Source organism: Lagenorhynchus albirostris, chromosome 9, assembly GCF_949774975.1.
Source record: "Lagenorhynchus albirostris chromosome 9, mLagAlb1.1, whole genome shotgun sequence".
In the NCBI taxonomy this organism is placed as follows: Eukaryota; Metazoa; Chordata; class Mammalia; order Artiodactyla; family Delphinidae; genus Lagenorhynchus; species Lagenorhynchus albirostris.
The window spans coordinates 31,557,365-31,565,022 of record NC_083103.1 but is presented as its reverse complement, the minus strand read 5'-3'; the positions used below and the strand labels follow the sequence as shown (position 1 = coordinate 31,565,022).

The 7,658-nt window shown below is 35.6% G+C and overlaps 1 pseudogene; it reads left to right on the top strand.

Annotated features, from left to right (window-relative positions):
• The first annotated feature begins 2,298 nt into the window (after positions 1-2,298).
• On the top strand, positions 2,299-7,134 carry LOC132526476 (NEDD8-activating enzyme E1 regulatory subunit-like; annotated as a pseudogene).
• Positions 7,135-7,658: the final 524 nt, after the last annotated feature.

The following is a 7,658-nucleotide window of genomic DNA, read 5'->3' as shown; positions in this document are numbered from 1 at the left end:
AGGCTGTGAGGTACAGAAGTGCCAGGAAATAAATCCAGGGAAGCAACGCTTTCCAGTGGTCAAGCAGCAGTGACAGTGGCAGCTGCCACATCACTCCCACATTTCCATATGCTGTGCCAGGAAAGAAGCAGTGGACCCAATGGATTTCAACAGTTTGATATTCACTCTGCAGCAGGCAGCATGAGCTTCGTGTTTCTTTTCCCCTGTCCCCAAGTCCCATGGGGAAGATAGGAAGCGGGCCCAGGTGAACAATGCATAGTGGATCTATAATACAACTGAGGAACCCTAGCTTTGTAACCCCACACCCCCATTTTTATAAAGAGAAACCTGAACAACCTTTGCCTGGCAGGGAGGCATTTTCTTTATTATCCTAGTTCAGAAATACATCTGCCTTCTGGCCAAGAGGGAGAGACTACCTCTAGCTTCCGCAGCTGTCTGCTATGCAAACCTCCTTGGGAACAAACTCTGTCACAAGGTAATGTAGCAATGTCTTGGAGAGAACTGCTTCTCAACAGTGGTGAGAATACATTTTTGAAATGTATTCTTCTTTATTCATTAAGACATTTTAATTTATATTTTTCTGGTGATGGGGAAATAATGACTAACCGAATGTGAGTGAAAAGTGGTACTATATTTCTAGATGAGAGAGTTAAAAAAATGTTCTCATCAAGGATGATAGGTGAGTAGTAGTTGCCTCATATCTCAAATACCCAAACACTAAATGCCTAGAATATCCAACCAATTTAGTCACTGGACCTATCTTTTGAGATATATGCATAGAAACTCTTAGTGGAATGTATATTTATAGTGATGACTAGAGTTCAAAACTTTTCTGGGTTTCTTTAGAATTTTGTGTGTGTCAATTCACACTTTGAATTACTTCACATCTTATAGCACATAAAACCTTTATGGCATGTAATGTGATTCTTTTGTTCATATCACCTTCCCAAAAGCCAGATTTCCTTTCGTCTTCCAAATTTCAATAAGAGATGTTTTTTTTCTCCTTGCAATGACTTATTTCAGAACAGTAACTTTTTATGAACAACTATGTCTATTACAAAGTTAAGTTTCAGAGTTGCTTTACACTTAGATCTTCTTCTAGTAAAAATGTTCCCACAGTGAAGATTTTCTCTTTGAAACGTTAATAAAGCTGCGGAGACGATGTTAGGTGTAGAAAATGAGAGCTATATTCTTTGCTTTCTAGACAGGTATTAAATTAAAATTAATCATAAATTTAATTCACCAGAGATGGTGGATGTTTGAAGAAAACGAGAATGACAATGGGTCTAATTCACCCATTTGACATTTATTTAGTGTTTTTTATAGTCTAGGCCTTCTCATGTTTTCATGGAATCACAAGAAAAGAATAATTCTTGGTGTATACCCTCAAGGAGCCTTCAGCATAGTGATATAAACAAAAGGAAGAAACCCTTTTTAAAAAGCACAGAAACCTTGAATACGTTAATACAGTAGAATAAGAAGTTTCTCCCCATGGAGTTTTATACAAAGTTGTTTAGCAGAGAACCAGAATGAGATATTGGTTTTGAGGTATGAGTAGAGATTAATAGAGTCTGAAAGGAATGATAGAAAGAATGGTGTGTCACATTAAAGGAAATATGTGAAAATGTGTGTTAGTTTAAGGAAATCCTAGAATGTGTGTGAGGGGCAGGGCTGGGAGTACACACTGAAGGAGTCACAGGAAAGGGACAGGATATGAGACGACAAAGTTAGGTTGGAGCAGGTCACAAATATCCTTGGATGCCTTGCTGCACAAGCGCTTTGATTTTATTTTTTTAGAGGTGATATAAATCAACAAGAAACTTTTGACCCCTGTTCTAAAAAGGGTAATTCAAAAATATTGTGGGAGTGTTTGGGGAGGAGACAAACCTGGATGCAAGGTAGGACTCCAGTTGAAATTGGAACATTAGAAGTGAGAGCTGTGAAAAAATAAGGAATTGGAATATATTTCCAAAATTGATAATATTTGGTAACTGGCTGGAGTATGGGTATGAAAACAGAAGTAAGAAAGTTCATGAGATCTGGAGTTCAAACTAGAAATAGATTAGTATTTTGGGGAGACTGAAAATGAATTCGAAAGTAGGATAACATGAAAAAGAGCTTAGAGTTCATCCAAGTTGTCATCCAGATGCCTTAATGCATTCTATGAAGCAGAAAACTTTATTTAATGTGACTGTGTATTAGTAACTTCACTGGAAGGTCTAAACCTAGAAAACAGATATGAGCAATCTGATTCATGTCCCTCTTTGCACTTAATCAATGAAATTGCAAATCAACAAAATGGAGTGTAAATAACTTGGCAGTTTTTCTAATAGTGTTGTGAGACTAATTATCAATAAAATCAATGTATTGTATACCAGAAATATCCTATTGAAACTTTGCAAAATCAAAACAAACAAATCATGTGTTTGTTTTCTTCCCTCGTGAAGGAGGAAATGATTGTTTGGTCAATGTAATTGATATATCATTATGTGAAGTATAGTAATAACAATTGTACACCTTTCTCAGTGCTGGAGCACTGCCTAGAAAATAGTGTGTCCTTAATAAGCATCTGCATGAAAGAAAAACTCAGTTCTCCAGATGTTATCTGCAGACTCTAGTATGTCAGTAGAATTTAAAATTTTACACACGACCTTTGATAATTCAAGTTATTCTTGTGTTAACTATTTTAACATCTGATATTAAGCTTATAATTGCATAAAAGTCTTTAAAGGTGCTCAGTAACTTTTTGTTTGAGGTCACATTTCCCAATAGCTGAACTCAGGCCCAGCCCAGGAGAATTCAAGGATCACAGCGGTTTAGTGTGTCAGTGAAGAGATGGGTGCCCCTCTGTGAGTCTGGCACTGTCTAATCTGGGTTATAAACTAGCAAAGCTCAAATCATACATGCCTTCCCTGCTCAGACTCAGATCTACTCAGAGAATGTGCCTCTACCTTAAACATGAAAACTCCTAGTAATTCCTCACCCCTACAGGGCTGGGTTTGTTCAAAACTGGTATGACAATTTGGCATTTGGAGAGTGTGAATTAGGATAAGGGAAAGTCAGTAACCTTGAGTTATGAGGTCATGATTTACAGAATACCGATAAGAGGTCTTGGCTCCAGAGGAACTGTATTTATTTGAATCCTGGTACTGCCAGTTACTTATTGTAAGTATCTAGGATACAACAGACTTGTCTGATCATTCCAAAATAATAGTTGGTGTTAATTATATGCCAATTATCATCCTTGGCTCAAGGAATACAGAAGAAAACAAGTCAAATGCATTCTGTACCCTCAGAGAGTTTACATTCTTATGGTAGAGATAACCAAAAAAAAAAGTTAAATGAAATATAAAATTAATATTGTAGTAAAGAAATTAAAATAATATTACATGATGGAGCAATACAGGAAAGGGAACATATTGGAAGAAAGGCCAATTCAAGTCTCTACTGAAAACCTCTATGGGATTTACTAGGAGCAGGGCATTCAAGGGAAATACCAGGGTACTGTACATCATAGACAATCAGAGTGGGGAGGCATCTGCTAGTCCAGGGCTGCTCTAATAATCACTTACTGAAGACCAAAGATAAAATAATCGGAATGGAGTAAACTGATGAGATACCAAGTTTAATTTTTATTGCATGCTTTTTTTCTTCCGTTGTGCACATATAACATTCCTGACTTGCCCACAGAACGCACCCTGGTTTTAGACAGGACCCACTTCTTTGCACTAAAAATTATACTTCATCATTATTACACAGATATGGGGTGATAAGGCAGATACACCAGTATAAATTCAACACCACTCCAGAATACAGAACTCAACATGCCCACCATCCTGTTTGCGGGACACAGATATCCTTCTCCTATGTAGCACACAAGGAACACATCTATTACAACACTTAGGTATTCAAAATTTACATACAATTTCTCTCTATATATCCTGTGATACTGTTTGATATTCAATCTGGGACAGAAACTGAAGTATTACTCCCCCCCTTTATATTTTGCTAATATATTTTGAGAGTGCACATTGAGATTAATTATATAAGATATATATTGGTGGTTATGAAGAGTGGTGGTTAAAGTATCTGGAGACTGAAAATAAGCCCATATGTCCTTGACTTAAGAGGGTTTTTTAAAGCTGATCAAAACTGATCAAAAAAAAAAAAGGCAAGTATCTCCTTGAAGCCATTAAAGAAGAGGTTCTTTACACACACCACATACGCATGTGCTACTTTCTGGGCAGTGTATATTGTTGAGACAAACAATAATAAAATGATTTGTCGAACTTATGCACCAAGGACAAATAACAAAATACTAAGAAATCCAATTTAATTGTCTTTCAAATGCCTAAAGCTGAACTCCTGATTAAACTGGTTATTATCTGTGATGATTTAAAAAATTTCTCTCAACATGGACAAAACACAGTAGAGAAAATACTTCCAGCAAAAAAAAGTGACATTGGTTATGAGAACTAAAAACTGATGTTTTTTTCATATTCCTTTTATTTAAATTCATGGCACTGCATTTGTGATAAAATTATAAAAATAAGAGATTCACTAACGTCACCATTTTAACAAGGACATTTCGTTTTAATATAATAATGGATATATGAACACATTTCCATTCTGAATTATGCAAGTACAGTTGACCCCTGAACAACTCGGGGGTTAGGGGCATGAATCCCCTGCATAGTCGAAAATCCAAGGATAACTTTTGACTCCCCCAAAACTTAACTACTAATAGCCTACTGTTGACTGGAAGCCACATAACATAAACAGTCAATTAACACATATTTTGTATGTTATATGTGTTATATATGAATTCTTCCAGCAAAGTAAGCTAGAGAAAATAAAATGTTCTTAAGGAAATCATAAGAAAGACAAAATACATTTATAGTACTATACTGTATTTATCTATACTGTAAGTTTACTTTGCCTGTTTACAAGATGAATTGTCTATCGGTACCTACATCAACAGTGTCTTATACGATACAAAACACTGTAGATGTTATACATATTACTAACACCAGACATAAAAAAGGGAAAAGATAATGTGAAAAAAATCATATTTATTTACAGATATAATGATTCCTGCATTGATAATGAACAAGTAGCAATATGATTGCTTTATGGTAGCCTAACGCCAACTGCCAAATGACTACATGACAAAGGTATAAGTTGAAGATTCTTTGTAGTTTAGAGAGTTTACACAATTTATACTGGAGATTTCATTTTCTATCACAAAATGGTCTTGAAATGAAATCAGAATTGAAGAGGTTTTTTGTTTTTTTTTTCCCCAAGATAACTAGTTTATTCTTATCCCTTTGGGACCTTTCTTTCTCACCTGTGGGGCTCAGTAAACAAGAATATCAAGGAAACATTCAATATCAATGGAATAACCAAACATATGGACAGAAATGTTCACAGTGAAATTTCATTTCTATCTCACCCTGTACTGCATTAAAATATTAAAAATGGATTTCACTGTATCAAATCAACATGCTGTACACCTTAAACTTATACAATGTTATATGTCAATTACATCTCAATAAAGCTGGAAAAAAAGAAAAGCACTTCTGATAAAAAAATACTGCAGGAGGTGATTGTGGCACTTTTCAGGGTCTTGGCTTTTTTCTGGGGGACAGGGTTACTGAGTTTATGGAGTAATCATGGGCGAGATGATGGAGTAATCATGGAGTAATTAGTGTTTGCTCATGTTTGCCTAATAAATACAACAGCCACAGGAACTGCAATTCTTAAGAACTTGGTACTCTCAGTACTGATTCATTTACAATTATTGATGGATATCAGATAAGCAGAGATGTTGAAAACATTTTTTCTTACAAAGATGCAATATCAGCAAGAACCAAGATCAAGTTTTCATGGAATTCTCATAACAATTAAATGACAATGGGTCTGAAAGTTTGTGGAAGTGAGTTTAGAAAATCTTCTGAACAATGACCTTTCTTTTTCCTGTAGCTTTACTACTATGGTTGCAGCTAGGCTCCCCAAAAGTACATTACTACCTTTGGCTGATGTCCTCTGGGGTTCTTAAATGGCTCTTTTAATCTGTAGAGGTTATACGGCTAGTTGGCTATAGGAGGATCATTATAAAAGAACATCCAGATAATGGAATTTTACCCAGATGATGCACTGGAAGATCTACAACTGGATAAACCATTTCCTGAGCTGAGAGAACATTTTCAGTCTTATGATTTGGATCATACGGGGGGAAAAGGTCCATAGCCACACTGCACAGACTATAATCATCGCTAAATATTTAGCACAGTGGAACAGTGAAACAAATGGATGAACACCTAAAATGTATAAAGAAAAAGAGGACTTTAGATACGTGATTAGATAAGGGGTTTTAAAGGATGAAATTGGGGCTCCAGAAGTGAATTTTGAAGAAGATATTAAAAATATAAACACAGCAATAAATATAACTCAGACTCTAATCAATATTGAAGATATATTTAATGATGATTGCTGCTTGAATATCAGCAAATAGACACCATCCTTTTGGATTTCAGCTTATGCCTTAAATGACTGTGTGGCCAAGGAGGACCAAAGATGCCTGTTTGAGGCATAACTTCCTACATGATTGCAGATTTTGGTGTGTATATATAAAACTGCAAAATGTTTACAGTGTTAAAGTGAAGAAAGAGATGCTTCTTCTGTGAATGATTATGTTGACAAAGTACTGCAGTCCATAGGCCAAGCAATGGAAGCTGTTTCAGAGAAAGAATTAAATTTTTTCTGCAGTAATTCTTCATTTCTTGGAGTTGGTAGATGTTGATCTTTAACTAAAAAATGTGGTTTGGACACAATTAATAAAGATGGAATCATTTCCAGTACGAACATTCCAGATAATGAGACAGTACTGTACTTAATGTTATGGGCTGTTGACGGATTTCATAAAGGACATAGTAGACATCCAGGGGTATCTATTAGGTTGAAGAAAACATAGGAAAGTCTTGTCTCACTTGTTTCCTTTAGGAATATAGGTTATCTGTAATGGTGAAAGATGATTATGTCCACAAATTGTGTTGTTATGGAACTGCTGAGCCACACATGATTACTGCTGCCCAACGGGTTACAACAGTTACCACTGAACATTGCCATTTTTAATAACCTACTTATATCTGCATGTCATAAACTTCAGGAACTTCCTTATTATAAAAGAAGCACCCAGTGCAGTGTGTTAATAATCAAAATTATAATTGTCTTCAGATTGTGCTCATCTATAAAATTCAAAGGGAAAACTTCTAAATTGTTGTTTTATTAATAATCTTTTCTCACTTGTAAAAAGAAAAAAATGTATTTCAAGTTATTCTGCTATCTAATGACACACAAAGGACTGATACTATCTATACTCTTTATCATAATAAAGAGTAAACAATTTGGATGAAAATCTGAAGCCCACATTCCTAATGAGGGAATTTGATAATGGTGGGGGAAAAGGAGAAATGATCACTTTTCTTCCTTGAATCACTCTGTCTTTGCTTGATTTTTTGGATCCCATCCTCACTTGATTTTCTTCTTACACTCTTTTTTTTGTTTGTTTGTTTGTTTTTGCGGTACGCGGGCCTCTCACTGTTGTGGCCTCTCCTGTTGCGGAGCACAGGCTCCGGACGCGCAGGCTCAGCGGCCAT